Here is a 17,300-nt window from a genome sequence, read left to right as displayed (position 1 = left end):
TGTCAATATCAACCCCTAACACCAAGTCCAAGTTCTAACGAATGTCAATGCTAATGCAAATTCCAACAGCTAATGTCAATGCCAACACCAAGTCAATTCCCCTTAACAAGTAATGCAAATGTCAATGCCAACACCAAGTCAATTCCCCTTAACAAGTAATGCAAATGTCAATAATGCCAACAATAAATGCTAATTCCGGCCATGTCAATGCTTACTTCTAATACTTAAATCCCACCATATTCTGTAACTTATTAAATTATAGTCTCTATAAAGACCCTACTTCATGTCAATCTCCATTAGTCTCTGCACAACTCTTTTATTTGGAAAAATATCAACATATACTCTCGTTGTATCCATTTAAACTCTAAACTTTTTGTAATTATGTCAATTTACTCCCTCTATTGTGTTTCATTCGAAATTATCTCGTGTGGAACTTATAATTGTATCAAGTAAACCCTAAAACATTCGTAAATAAATCGATTTAGACTCTTAGATAGGATTTTCTTTGAGAATCATCCACGCATTTACTCTAATCGTCTATTTTGTAAAATCAACATTGAAGAAGTCTACACGTGTTTGAGAACTAATGTATGGATAATTTTTCAAAGGTAATTGTGTTAAGTTTTTTAGGAAATATTACTTGTATTGAGTTGATTAGGAAATTTTGTCATTTTTCTTCATCTCCTTGCAAGATTTTTCTCCATCAATCAATCTAGGTTCTTCATCTTTTTGAGTTTTTTCTTCTTGATTTTCGGTGATACTCGTCTCTTCAATTTTTTTTTTTTTTTTTTTTGATATCTTAGGGTTTGCCTTCAAATTATTCTCACATTAACGGCGATGAACGATGCACTTATTGCAAAAATCTCATTTTGGAGTCACTTATATAATAAAAAAGTTTCTTGATTTTTTGTTCTGCAATATGTATTAGTACTCTGTGCTCAATGGTTATATGCTTGGGTTCTTTAGATTGCTGATATTTTAAAGATTTTGTTGAGCATCTCAAATTGAGTCCCAATTTCCTTAGTTATAGTTTGGTGATTAAGTGATGATTAAGTGATATTCCCTTGTATGTTTAAGGTTTGATTTTGCTTTTGTATGTTCAAGTGTACATCCTTAATATATAAGGGGTATCGTATCGTGTGTAAGTGTATCAAGTGTGTGTTATCAAGGGTTATCAAGTGTGTGAGGTGCATCGAATGTATGAGTGTATTCATACATTTTTTACATTTTGGGTTGGACTTGTTTTTTTGCTATTATTGTAAAACTAAAAGGTTTGGGCTATGGGCCTAATATAAACAACTTATTTTGCCCATTTTGCAACTAGCCCAAAAAGAAAAGATGACGGAAACATTATACTTTTATGAAATTGTAATGAAGAAGGGTCTAAATTGACTAATTTATGAAAATTTAACAGTTTAATTAACTCAAATTTATAAGTTCACAATATATATAAATTGGTCAAACGAAATATAGAAGAGTAATACAGTTTACGGAAGTTTATGGTTTAAACTATTAGTTAAGATTTTAATTAATACAATCCAAAATTTAGGGGTATAAATTGATATTTACCCTATTGGTTGGTTGTAGTAATGTAAAAATAAGGGATAACAACACATAAAACCCTATTAAGGACCCTATATTATATTTATATCTAACTTTTCCATTATTTACAAAAACGTCTAAATGGACTTCTTAATTATATTAATCACCTATCTGAATTAAACGATGTATTATAATATAGATATACGGTTATATCTAAACTTTCGAAGGAACAACCATCTATCTGAGTATATTTCAAATATACTTACAAATAGAGTAGTGTCAAACAACTTATGTTTTATAGTATATTTCATTTTATAACAAATCTTAGTATATTTCATATATTGATTATAATATTTTTAAACATCTAACACAATGTTCTAAGGTATATTTAAAAATAACCATCAATCTACTAGAAGAAAGAAAAATTAGTTGTTGTGAAACCAACAAGCTCACAGTGCCATAAAAAAATGCTTAATACATTAAATATAAAATAAAATCATATTAATTGCGAATAGAAAGAAAATCTCAACTAATAAATATTCTATAATAAATATTAATTCTCTCTCCGGCATTAAGGGACATCGTAAATATGGAAAAGATTTTTCTAATAAATAGGCACGTAAACATTAGGCGGCCACCTCAAGGGCTATTTTGTCCAAAAAAAAAAAAAAATCAGTAAATCTTATATTTGAAAGTATCCAAAAAAAAATTGGACATTTAAGGGAAAAAAAAAGTTTTGAAAAGTGATTAATATATAAGGTATTATTTGATAACCATTTAGTTTTTTGCTTATATTTTTTAAAACTAAATCTATTTTATCCACATTTTTTCGGATGATTTGTCTCTTTCTTAGATATAATTATTGAATTCTTAACCAAATTACAAAAACAAAAACAACTTTTTAAAAGCTACCTTTTATAGTTAATTGGTGAAAAAGTAGATAATAAATAAAGAAATTTGGAGGTAGAAGTATGTCCGTAAGCTTAATTTTTAAAAACAAAAACAAAGAACAAAATGTTTATCAAACAAGATCTAAATAATCCTAAAAATAAATTACTAAAATTATGTCTATAACCCAAATCTATATATTTTGCATAAATGTCAAAATACGTAATCCCAGCCCAATTTCACTAGTGGGTTGAAAATCAAAAGTAAAAAATACCCAACGACTTTTGAGTCACTTTCCTGCATCTTCACGAAACATTAGAGTTTGCTGTAATGATGATTGCTTCACAAAGCATAAGCTTATTTTTGGAAATAAAACAAGATAAAAGAAAAAAAAATTGAAAGATAGAGAGATTTTAAATGAAGATCAAATAAATGGATGGATTAACGAGTGTTTGATTGTTCATTTCATTCTAAAGTGATGAGCTTTAACGTCCCTTCTTTCAATCAATATAATAATCCTCAATTTTAGTTTTTTTTTTTTTTTGTTTAATTGTCCTAACATTGGATTTACTTCAACAATATGATTTCGTGTAATTTAAAGAAAAGGAAAAAAGGAGGTTATATTAAAAGTTGAGATTGAAAACAGAGTATAGTAATCATTTTTGTTCATATGTTTACATCCCAAGTAGAGATGTCACGGGACGGGGTGGGGACAGGGAAGCCTTTCCATCCCGTTCCCGTCCCCTATTCCATTCTCCGTTCCCATGAATTTTCTCGTGGGAAAGGAGATGGAGATTCCCCGCGGGATTCTGCGGAATCGGTTCCCCACAAGAGAAATTCTCCCCCTTTATTTTTTTTAACATTTTTAATTTCAATTAAATATATATTGTTATAATTCTTTAAACATTTCAATGGAATTTTCATTTAAAATGAAATAGTATCAATTTTACTAATTAAGACACATGCAATTTAAAAAATATAATTAAAATGTTAAATTCTCATAATTTGTAAAAATTAAAATTCAACATTTTGAGCATCCTATATTAAATATTACAACATCTAAAGAATTAAAGTAATAAAAATTATTGAAATTAAATAATTAAAACTACCTAATTATCATATTACAACATCTAAAGAATTAAAAGTAATAAAAATATTGAAATTAAATAATTAAACATACCTAATTATCTTAATAAAATCTACCAATATTAATATATATATATATATATATAATTATATATATTAAAAATTTATAATTTATATAAAAAGTCGGTATGGGGTTCGGGACGGAGATAATGGGAAGAAAAAATTTCCTACTCTCTTCCCCATTCCCTATGTATTCAGGTTCCTCGCTCCGTTCGGGATGGGTCCTCGCGGGGCTCACACTCGAAATTTTTTTGACATCTCTAATCCCAATCCATCTTATTACTTTCTGATTGTTATTTATTTTGTCAATTAATTATTAGTTTCTTATGGTCATATGATCATCTTTTAATTTCTCATGGTTACTTTTTATTTTTTCATTATAGTTTGTAGTTTTCTATATTATCATCTAAGTGTTGTATAATTACCTTTTATTTTTATCAATTAATTAATGGTTTCTGATATTGTCATCTGATTGTCTTCTAATTGTCATATTGATTACCTTCTATTTTTGTTACTTAGTCAGTAGTTTTATATTTCATCTGATTACCTTTTATTTTTTTGTCATTTGATTAGTTATAGTTTCTCATATTGCTATCTGATTATCATATAACTACTTTCTATTTTTGTCAATTAGTTATAGTTTTCTAATTTCATCTTGTTGCCTTTTGATTACTATACTGATTACCTTTTATTATTTGTCACATAGTTAGTAGTTTCTGATATTACCTTTTGATTATCATCTGATTACTTTCTATTTTCTATCATTCAGTTAGTAGGTTTTCTAATATTGCTATTTGTTCGTTCATTGATTACCTCTTTTTTTTTTTTCATTACTTGTAGTTTCAGAAACCTTCTTTTGTCGTTTTGATTATTATTATTATATTATTATTTTGTAGTAGTAGTTTCTGATTATCATTTAATTAGCTTCTTCTTTTTGTCAATTGGTTAGTAGTTTCTAAATTGTCATTTGTTGTTTCTAATTGTCATTTGATTACTTGTATTCTTTGTCACGTATAGAGATATCCCAATTTTTTTCTCTAAACGGAACTAGGAGGGAACATTCCCCATGCCTGCCCCGCCTCATTCTGTTTCTAGTTAACCTATTTATTTATTTAGTATAATTATTTAATATTATGTTGTTATTATTATTATAAAAATATTAATTTTAAATTTCAAGTTTGATTGTATATTGATTAAGATTATTAATATGTTTAAATTGAATATTTAAATTTGATTATATATAAAAATAATTTTTATTATATTTACTTCTTTCTATTAAAAAAGTTTATTAGTTTTTTTTTATCAAAATTTGAGTAATTTATCTTTAAAGTCAAATTTTCATGTAAAACTAACCATAATAAATAATTTAGTGATAGAGTTAACTGTTTAATTAAAATTTTCTCATATTTGTGATCTACCCCCACCTCGATCTCCGTGTAAAATTTTCATGAGGATGGAGAATGAAATGGGGAGCTGGGATAGGAACGAGAATGGCATCCCGGGTCCCACCCCGCCCCATGGACATCTATAGTCATTCAGTTAATAGTTTTTGATATGCTCATTTGATTGCCTTCTTATTATCTTTTATTTCACATCAATTAATGTATAGTTTTTTTATATTGACATCAGATTATGATTGTCATGTATCAGTTAAAAATGTGAAGATTACATCTGATGGCTTTACCTTCTAATTGCCAACATTCCCCCCGACGATTTATGCGGTACTACTCTTTCAGTCCTTCCTCTCTTTTTCTCGTTCTTTTCTCCCCCCATCATTACCACTAATTTGATTTAATTCCAACAATATCGAGTATTGAAGGCGGGAAGAGTCTGCTAAAGCTAACCTAGAGAATGGTGACGAGCCTCTACGCCAGTGTTGGCACGTCAAGTGTACACGCTTGGACGACGTTACCTACTACCGTCGCGGATGATGGGTTCAGGTTGTGATGAGGAAAAGCAGCGATGAACCAGGGCGGCCACCAGGTGTTGTGCTGAGCGCTGCCAATTCTTTTTGGATCTTTGTTCCACCTAAGGTTGTCTTTGATTCCCTCTAAAGAGAAATCTTGAAGCTCATACAAACATCAAGAAATTCTCAAGATTATTAAATAAATATAGATATATTTGCAATATTTTTCAGTGAGATTTTTCGTTGAATGGGGGATTGGTTCGGGAAATTGTGCACATACCCAACGGTTTCCACTCTAGGAATTGTGTCTACTCTTTGATGGAAGAGGGAAAATATGTTTGTTAAAAAGGGTAAAATGGATATCCAAAAAAATAAAAATTTAGACGTTACTATTTTGCTATATTTGCAAAATAGTAAACCCCAAAGACATGTTTGCCAAATACTTAGTTAATTTTGCCAATTGTTACAATTTTTCTAAAATATATTTTTTAAAACTATGGGAAAAAAAAACTGGTGGTCATGCTTAAGATCTTGGAAAGAAAGTCGGAAAAATTGAAATTATATTGTATTTTTTAAAAATATTTAGGAAAATGCGGTACTTTTGAAAATATTTAGAAAAATATCGTAGATTTCTAATTAATTTCATTCTCTCTTCTCCCCATTTTCAATAATCTCTGCTCATGGCTTACGTTTTTCCTTCTCTTTCTCTTTCTTTCCTCCCTCAATCTTTCTTCTTCTTCATTCCACCATTTCTTTTCTTCTCCATTTCTCCTTCATTTTTCTCCATTTAAAATATTTAACCTAAACCCTAACTTTTTAACAATTTGAAAAATTATCTTGAATGGCTCAATTGCTTTGAATAATTACCTCAAATAAAAAGATAGTTTAAATACCAAATATTCATCAAATCAATTTAATTAACTATAAAACTCAAATATTATGAGTCAATCAGCTTTAGATTTATTTCGTTAACTTCAATTGAATCTTTTCGTGGAAGTTCTAATTTTAATTTGATTTTACGAGGAATAGTCCATTTTAAATTTTGTTCGTTTTGTGGAAGAAAAAGAGAAAAAGGGAAGATAAGAAGTCCTTCAATAGGTCAATTTAGAAAATTTAAATAATTATGAAGTTAAATTTTAAATTTAAAAGTGATAAAAAAATAGTGAAATTTAATTAATTATAACTCATTTAATTATTTTAAATTTATTAACATACTTTAACACTAAATACAAATAATGAGTATTTAATTAAAAATCAAGGATAAAAATATAAATTTTGAAATATAGAGACGAAATTGAAACAGAACTCAAATATCAAGAGTAAAATTGTAACATTTTGAACTCTAGAGACTATATTGAATCCAAAATAAAAATTTAAATACTAAATGTGTAACATTTTGAAACCTATGGACCATATAGAAACTAGACCCAAAACTTAGCGACCAAAAATGTATTTCTTTCTCTTTATTGTTTGAATAAAATCAAGGAGTTCGTAACTTTGACTTGCATGAATGTCAAAAGTTCTAATAATATATTACTAATCCTTCAAAGTAAATTTAGTGGGCAACTATATTTTATTTTAAATATAGAGACTATACTATTTGTCGGAGTTGTTACTGGAGATGGTCTTCTTTGCAATTAGCGGTCAAAGTTGGTAAGTAAGGTGAACATAGAAGTTGGATGCCAGAGGTCATTGCTAGAGTTGATTGTCGAAGGTGGTCTTTACCAAAGTCCTAGATAGTATATGTAGATAAATAAATAATTAAATTGTTGTCCATAATGGAGAAAAAAAATATATTGTAGGTTTTAAAAATATTTATCAATTTTAAACTATAACCATCCACTAAGGATCATGATATTATATGATCCAAATGACGGCATGTCACCATTGGGGTGAATGGACTAGCATCACCAATTTGGCTCTGTGTTTGCGTCATAGGAGGCAAGCCTTTGATATTGTGATCAACTTCATCGAGTTCAACTTCCTCTTCTAGCTTTACATTTGTGTCATGGGAGTCTAGCCCTACTTTCTAGTTAGTGAACTAATTATCCTTCTCCTAATTATTTAACTAATTATTAAACTAAAATTGTTAAACATTTAATAATTTAATAATTAACTATCAAACTCCCCTCACATTTTTGTTCTGGTAAGTGTTATTAGAAGAAGATATTGTTCTTGGTAGACATACAAAAAAATCACTCACAAACTATGTCTAAAAAATCTCTTTAAAAAATCAACAGTGAAATGTTACTTGCCAAAAAACTATTCACCATTCCCTTCAAAAAAAAAATCTTTCAAGTGGTTCCTACAAACCATCCTTGTCTAATGGAATAGCAGAGAAGATCAATTGGTGGTGTCCAGTTCATGATTTTGCTCTTTTGGTGGCTTGTTCAAGACTGGGAGAAGATTTGAACAAGATATCTCCAAAGGTAATTAGTTCTTACCGAATTTAGTGCATTTTTATGTAAATGTAAATAGGATAGGAGTGGATATAAACTTGAATACATCATTTAGTCAGTTTGAAATCCAACTAAATGTATTGATCCTGATCCGGAGTCAGTTGCATCGCCATGTGATAATGAAGATATGGCGGCTAAGATTTCAGAACTGAAACGGACGATGAATTTAAAGAGTTGGATTTCGATGGTCGTGAACATGAGTTACTTTCAGATAATTCAACGATTTGGATATGAATGTACTGGATAGCATTCGAGAACATGACCTAATTGTAGCCCCTGTGGACGTTGACAATACTCAATCGTATAAAGGGATGATTTGTCAAGACAAAGAAATGCTACAACACGTGGACAAATATTTTGCTATTAAATGTCACGCACCATATAAGGTTGTGGAATCGACACCGACGATTTGGACAATTCGGTGTAAGAAGTGGGAGGAAGGTTGCAAGTGGAGACTTCGTGCAATAAAGAAAAAATCGCATGGCTTGTTCGAGATCACTAAGTACGATGAGCAGCATACATGTTTTTATTTAGAACTGAGTCAAAGTCGTGTGTAATTGGATTCATCAATGATTGCACTAGAGTTCTGTGATGTCGTAAGAGAAAAACCATCTATCGGTGTGGCACAACTGCAGTCCGACATCAAATCAAAGTTTGGATATCATGTTCTTTACCATAAGGTATGTGAGGGCAAAAGAAAAGCGTTGGTTAAAGTGTTCGGTGATTGGGATGAGTCTTACAAGTTTTTATCCAGGTGGTTGTATATGGTTAAACAGACCAATCCTGAAACACGTGTAGAGTGGAGAGTGAAAGAAACGCTTACGCCATGTTATCCTAACTTCTATATTTTAGGCATTTGGTTCTTGTATAGAAGCTTTTATAAATGTCGGCCGATAATTCAGATAGATGGTACACACTTGTATGGAAAATATCGAGGAAAATGGTTGATTGCTACATCAGTTGACTCAAACAAGCATCTTCTTCCACTTTCATTTGCCGTTGTTGATGAGGAGTCCACAGACTCATGGGGATAGTTTCTAAAACACTTAGAGAAATTGTAACACACAAAGAGGTGTGTTTGATTTCATATCGACATGCTGGCATAATCGCAGCAATGAACAATCCAGCAAATGATTGGATAGGACCAAAATGTCACCATTGTTTCTGCTTACGACATATCATCAGCAACTTTAATATAAAGTACATATTTAATACATACATTGAAAAATTATGTTTATCGTGTCGGGTGTCAATTTCAAATTTGGAAGTTCAATAAAGCAATTGAAGATATCAAAGGAATAAATCGGAGTTGTCTGAGTTTTTTTTACAACATTAGTTTAGAGCAATGGACTCAAGCACATGATGGAGGGTTCAGATATGGGTGGAAGACGACAAATCTATCAGAGTGCATAAATGGCGTCCTCAAAAGAGCTTGAATGTTGCCTATAAATGCTCTTGTACATTATTCTTCTAATTGAGAAATAAATATTTTTTAATTCAGAAATAAATATTTTTTTTCTTTCAGATCATGGTTTTAAACCCAGGACCAGTTGATCCTGATGTTTTGTACGACCAGTCCATTCATCGATCATCTGTTGTATGGCTAGATCGTACTACTGGAGAAAAATCTTGCAGGCGTCGAGAGGCAGTTCTCCAGCGCATTATCCCACTTCACCCTCGAATACTACCGCTACTGCACACATTTGGACTCCATGGGGTTGCCAGATTGGGATCTATTCAGTTGGACTGGCATTCACGGCCTTGGTCGAGAGATGGAGGCCTGAGACACATACATTTCATATGTCTGTTGGAGAGTGCACTATCATTCTACAAGACATAGAAGTGTTCTTAGGGTTACCTGTTGACGGTGAGCTGATCACCAGAGTGATGTACGATGACTGGTCATAAGTTTGTCAACTATACCTCGGTGTGACCCCACCTGCCAACAAAATTAAAGGATCGAGGTTAATTTTGATATGGTTAGGAACACAATTTCGTGAGCTCGCAGATGATGCAAACGAGGAAACCGTCATAAGATATGCGCGAGCATATATACTACAAATGATGGGTGGAAGTCTGTTTTCCGACAAATCAAGTCATTTTGTTTACTTGATGTTCCTGCCACTATTAGCTAACCTCTATGATGCGGGGCGATATTCGTGGAGTGGAGCATGTTTAGCATGTTGTATAGACAACTATGCAAAGCAACAAGATCTGAGGTTCGTGAGATAGCTGGGCCTCTCATACTTTTACAACTATGGGCTTGGGAGCGATTTCCAAAAATGGCTCCACAGCTACAACACGTTAATGACGCTCAGTTAGCTGAACAAGCCTACAGTTCTCGGTATGTTATTCTAATTCAATTTAATTTTTATATCACTGATCTAGTTAATTTAGAATATAAATTATCAATTTAAAAATTTAGGTAAAGAGCAAATTTTTGTGACTAGGATAGCCACACATATAGTCAGCTAGTACTGATACATGTTTGATCTGCTTCAACCTGATCAGGTACATTACACTGAACCTAATTGATTATTTTATACACATTTTTATTGTATTTGTCTTTAATGTTCTCCAATATAATATTCTGTGTTTCAGGTTATTTGGGAGCCATACAAAATTATTATGCATACTTTGCCCAATTTCTGTACAAATGGTCACAACATATAGCGGACGATGAGTCCTCTCATATGTTTTCACATTGGTGAGTGACATCTTCCTGACAGGGTAATGAGACAATTTGGTTTTCAGCAGGATATCCCATCGCCCTGTAATACTGAACCCCTACTGCATGATATCGACTTAAGGACTGTAAATTGGTCCGAAAAAGTTGCACATTTGGTAGTACGATGGTACTATCGTGCAAGGTTTATTGTAGTGGGGGTTTCTATTGAACAGTTTGATAAGAATGTCACTCAAGACTACATTCATTGGTATAATAATATCACAAGGCGCTACGTCACTCGTCCGGGAGTAGTTATGGGTCATCTGGTAAATGAATGAATATTATCCAATTATTTTTAATTTAAATTTATTTGAAATATTATCTAATTGTTTTATAATTCACAGAGATCGAACAACAGTAGACTTCGTGATGTTGCGAATGATCCGAATCAAGTTCTTGCTATATGTAGTGACAATCAAAACTATATGGAAGAGATACATTATATGTACGATATATCTATTGTTCCTCCACTAGCTCTTAGACGTAGAGGACTTGTTCGCGAAGAGGATGAGTTTGATGAGGTTGCCCATAATGTGGAAGAGTTGCCCCCTGTGATGCAGACGCAGAGTCAAACTGATTATGTTAGTCCGATGATGATGATGCCAGCATTTGGTTCAGGACATTATGACTCAGAGGCTGGTCCTTCGTCTTCATACATGCATAGACATGGTCGGGGTCGTGAAGAGCATAATGAATATTTATATCATGAAGCACCTGCAGAGGTACCAGAGCAACATCAAGAAGAACCCGAACAACATCAAGAAGAACTAGAACAACATCAAGAAGAACCAGAGCAACCTCAAGTTTGAAGTCGACGACGACAACCAACTCGAAATCGACGATGTCCGCCTTGTGGGACACATTGATTTTTGTAATTATTTTTATATAAATAAGATATTTTAATTTTCACTTTTTTATTTTTATGAGATATTATTTTTTTTAATTTTGTTCTTTTTAAAGTTTAAATAAAATAATAAAAATATTTTTAAAAATGGTTTTTATAGAATGAAAAATTTAAAAAAAAAAAAACAAAACAAAAACAAAGGTTGAATGACATTCGACCTTAGTAGGGTCGAATTTTCAACACTCGACATATTAAATTATTAAAAAAAAAAGGTAAAGGTCGAATTGAAAATTCGACCTAGGTTGGTCGAATTTTCAACATTCGACTTATTAAAAAAAAATACCAATATTTTTGTAAATAGTTTCAAAACTACAATATTTTTGTAAATTGTTTTCAAAACAACTATATTATTTTAATTTCCTTTTTAAAACTACAAATTTTTTTTTAAAAAAAAAAAACATTCCAAGAAAGTCATCGGGTTCTTTTTCTTAAAAAAAAAAAAAAATATATATATAATATATATATAATAAAATAAACAAAAAGTCAAAAGAGGACATATATCATGAAAGTATTAGAAGTGGAAGTATGATTTGACATGTGATTGTGATAGGTCAAAAAAGAAACATGAAGTGACAAGTGATTGAAGTTAAGCAAAAGAATTTGTGACAAGGGATTACCTAGGCCAATTTAGAATTAGCCATCCTAATTAGTGGTTTTGTTCAATGATTTATTATAGAAATATGATTTCTTGGTTAACAACATAATCAATTAATATGAAAACAGCCAATAAAAGTCCCTCTAAGGAGAACCAATTCTTTAGACGACAAATTCATTCCTAAATTAATTTAATTGCGGCAATGAATGCATTAAATACCACTTAATTCATTGCATTAAGTTTAGGGACCGATTTTTGATGAAAAATTAAATTGATCGAGTTCAATTTTGACACTTTTCCATTCCTAAGGTCTATTATGTGCAATATGTGATGGAAGAATCGTAAACTTAATCATAATCCCTAACTTGACTTATTTGTTCCTCTAACTAAACATGCATTCGGGGGTATTATGTGTTACCAGTAAAGACATGGACAACGCTATTGTATTTCATTAAATTGCACAATGAAGAAATTAAAGCTTCATCCCTTTATTGTTTAACCCTAAAATTTGACTATAAATAGAAGTTATATATAAAAGTGTGTTAGTAGAATATCAAGATTCAAATCAAATTGTAAGTATTAGGTTGTATATCAATATTTATTCAAAATTTATTTGAAGTATAACATTAGTATATCAGTAGTATATCGTACCAATAATTTATTTATTTATTTATTGATGTACTCAATATAAAGCATACTAATAATAGTTGCTTATCAAAGATAATATATGAAAATATTGTTATAATAAAGTGTGTCAATAATAAATGATATTTGATAGCTCTCGAAAAGAGCTATATTTTCTAGTTTAATTCGGGTTCGTTATTGGATTTTATGTGTTTATTTTCCTTTTTTGTAGATACCAAGCAACCAAGAGGTAGAATTGGAGATTTGGAGTTGAACGGGTTAATTTGATGCAATTTGGAGGTGATTTGAGCATCTGGGCTTCAAATGAGTTAAAAAATCAAAATGCTCCTGCTTCAGCGTCACAACGCTCATGATTTGCATTGGCCTGACACTCGCCCAACATTGTAAGATAGAATGGGTAGTGTTGCAATGCTCACCCTCAGCGTTGCAATGCTACGATGTTGAAGACGGAGAAACCCTCGCGCGCGCGCAAGTGAGCGTCAGACTAGCATTGGACTTCTGTGCCTGACGCTCGAGACCAGCCGCAATAACATTGCAATGCTCCATATAGTTTTGACACTGTCCCTTTTTCTATAAATACATTCTTCCAATTTAGGTTAAGGGGGTACGAAAATTAATAGGGATAAACTGAATTTCGATAGAGGCTGATAACTGGTAGAAATACAAGTTATTGAAGCTCAAATTATTAAAACAATGGGAGAAAGCGATGTTGAAATAGGCAATATTATGATTGAATGTGCCAAACTAAAAGAAATTGCGATCAATAATACTCATCACATGAAAGCAGTTAAATTACGTTATTTTGTGCAAGTACAATGCGATGGCGCGTTTGAAATTGTGATCCAAGGATATAATGTGATGGCGCATTTGAGTTTGCGATCCAAGAAGTACCTAAAAAACGATCGCGTAAAGACCTTACATAAAAGTGACAGCATATTAAAACATGATGAGACGTAAAGCTGGTAACGGTCAATTCTAAAATACAGTTAATGGCCGTTAAAGATCATATCGTTGCAAATACATTAAACTTCCGATGACTTTTAGACGATGCAACAGAGTATGGAAATTATTAGTGAGAAGAACTGCTTCACCTTGAAATCTATAAATATCCAATGTTATCAAACCAGAGGGGGAGGGCGAGGAGGCGAGGCAAAGCTGAGGGAAGAGAATTCTTGAAAAGAAATTAATTTTCGGAAAGGTCAAGAGACTGCCAGAAACAGCACAAAGGAGAGACACCCAACCCTTGCGAGAGCAATATTCTACAAATCGAAAAAGAGTTGAAGTGATAAGAGTAGTGTAAAAAGCCACAAGAAGTAAGACATCGCTTACCTAGCTTATACTTCTCACTCCATTTATTGTTTTGTACTCAACACTTTATTTGCAAAAATGGAAACTTCATTTCAATTTATGTTCAGTCTCTCCACACCATGCATGAGTAACTAAATTTGTGAATGGGTTGAGAAGTACTTAGCTGGCATGACTTAAGCTATGCACTTTATGCGATCATCTTGTCTTATGTATGCTTCATTCATCATTTGGATTACTTGAGAGAGTAGTCTAAAGACAAAATCTAGGCTTGAGAGAGTCGGATTAGATGGCATAAGCAAGAGTAGAGACTTAGAAATAAGTTCTATCTGCTACATTCCATACACATCGCATGCACCTTAGAAATAGGAAATGTGGCATTATGCATTGAGAAATGTAGTGCTTAATATTTGTATATAGTATGGTCGCATGACTTGTAAAAAATCTTAAGAAATGTTAGCTAAATCTCTTCTCAACCTCTTCATCGCATACTTATTACAACACCACCCTTTCATCGCTCCGCGTTTAATTCCATCACATTAGAAAATCTAAATTAAATCATCATCTACTTCTTTATCACCATCGCAATAGAATCAAAGAGTCTGTCGCATATCTATTTAGTAATCCTTGCGTTCGATCCTGGACTTACTAGGACCCTAAGAAGGCTTATACTTGGGCTTTATTAGGAAAACTTGTCTGATCATCGCATCCACACATCCCTACATCGCATGATAAATCAACGCATCAGAGGCTGAGGAGATACCCTATTTTATTCCTTTCTCTATTTATTTTCAGTATCATTAGAATAGTTTTTTGTTTGATTTTGGATGATGAACGTATATTGGATTATACCTTATTGGTTTTTCTATGAACTAATAAAGTAATTCTTTTATTTGGTTCTTGGATCGAGCATTAATGTAAATTATTGAGTTTTCTGCCCAACTTTGTGTTTTAATTCGAAATTGCCTTTTCTTTGAATCTTGTTTAATTTCGAATTGCATTTGAGTATTGGATTGACGCCCCTATCATGATTGTATTGGGTTTTATGTCCTAAGACTTGTGATTTGTAAACAATAAAACTTATTCTGAAAATTCAATAAGTTGTTATTGAATATATGAATTGTTTATTTTGTTTTACAAATAAATCCCATAACTAAAAGATCCATGACTTTTACAATTTTATATGGAGACATAAAAGTGGATCAGGTTCGAGTAAATAGTCAAAATGATCTATAGTATATGAATAAGGTTGAGTACCTTATTCTGGTAATACTATTGGATGCGACCCATTCTGTAGTTGTTACAATGCGTTGTAAAGTGTTACAAACGAAATGATTCTGATTCACTCATGTGGTGACATGAGGAATGGGGGCATCTTGTGGAATAGAGTAGTACAAGATCGGACCACGAAATCAGTCACTCTTACTTTATAACGTTGTTTACTATTTAAGACTGACTATTTCAAAGCGATGACCTATGTAACTTGATCTTAATCCTGAGCTAACTATGAATTCCTGTTTATTCGGGACTATCCTTAGATTTGCATAGGTGAGGGTTGGCTCAACAGCACCGATTTAATAAACCTCCATTTCAGGGGTAAGACTGGGCAGATAGTTGGGGACATAGGGTGCAAGATGGAATTCACTCCTACCTGCTTTTAGGGATAGTAGAGAAGTTGTTCCCTTAAATACTGACTCTGGGTCTTGAACAAGGTGTCCCATCCTCTAATTGGCCCGAGAGGGACTCGGTTTGTTGATTGGATCACAAACTAATTGTTCATTAGAGGATCAGTGAAACTTAAGGAACAAGTGGTAATCTCGGGGGTAAAACAAACATTTGACCTAACCGTTATTACGAACAACCTGTGAAGGGTTAACTTACTAAACATGGTTATATCAAGTAGACATAATATATCTACAGTGAGGGGAGTGTAACTATGGACTTTAGTGGTGTGACCCATTAGTTAACGAATGAGGGTTAATTCGGTGTAAAGAGTTTAGCCAATTAATCTTGGATCGTTGGAGTCCATGATTTGTAGGTCCACAAGGTCTCCCTACTAGCTCGTAAATGGATTAGCCTTAGAGTAGTGTGATAAGCTAATTTGAAATGTTTAAATTAGAATTAAGGAAATTAGTAATTATATATTATATAATTATGCATTTAATTTTAGAATTAAACGGAATTGGAGAATCGATTAATATTTAAATATGATTCAATTAATATTTAAATATTAATTTCATGAATAGGGATTCATGGTAGTGAAATTTGTTTAAAATTAATTTAATATTTGATATTAAATTAATTAAGAATTAATTAAATTGTTTAATTAATTATTTATTATTAATTTTATTAGAAAATTAATTTATGAAATTAATATTATAAAATTTAAAAGTTTTCAAATTTTGAAAACAAAATTGATTATGGAAATCAATTTATAAAAACAAAATTTGAAAAAGATGGAAAACACAAAATGGGAGAACTCCGCTATCACCTTGAACTAGCTCACACAATTCCCACTTGATTCTTGATTCAATCTTCTAAGCATGAGGTGCTCTTCATGCAACCTTCTTTTTTGCATGATGGTTTTGCAATAAATAGGAAAGATTAAGCTGAGAATCGAGCATGCAAACTGTATGAACTTGCATAATTTTTGTTGAAAACTTGTGAGGTTGAAGAAGGTGTTCTTCAAGTTTCTATAGTGGGCTTCTTCTCCAAATTTCCTTCATTCAAGCTTATTTTGAATCCCACAACTCAATCTAAGACTCCAAGAGAATAGTATGAAAGATCTTGAGATGGTTCACTAGAAGATTTGGAGAAGATTGACAGCTGAATTTGAGTTTCAAGAGATTTTACAAAGGTATGTATTGAAACTCTCTTATTATTGTATGAGCATGCTTTGTTTATAGCCAAAATTAATGAATTAAAATGCTTATTGATCCTTGTTGCTTCCAGTACATGCTGATATAATCCTATAGATTGCAATTCTATCACTAGTTAATCTCGAGTTTACACGCATCCTAGTAGTTCATCCATGCTTTGAGTTTACCACGATAACATCAATTAAATGTGAATGCTTAGGTTTATAGGCTGACCTTGAATTTTTGCATTGCATTTTTAATTTAAATTTGAAGAATATTTGGTTAATTGAACATGGTTTTCCTGACAGTTAATCGACATAGTTG

This window comes from Benincasa hispida, chromosome 10, assembly GCF_009727055.1.
Source record: "Benincasa hispida cultivar B227 chromosome 10, ASM972705v1, whole genome shotgun sequence".
Taxonomy (NCBI): Eukaryota; Viridiplantae; Streptophyta; class Magnoliopsida; order Cucurbitales; family Cucurbitaceae; genus Benincasa; species Benincasa hispida.
This window is presented reverse-complemented; position numbering follows the sequence as displayed.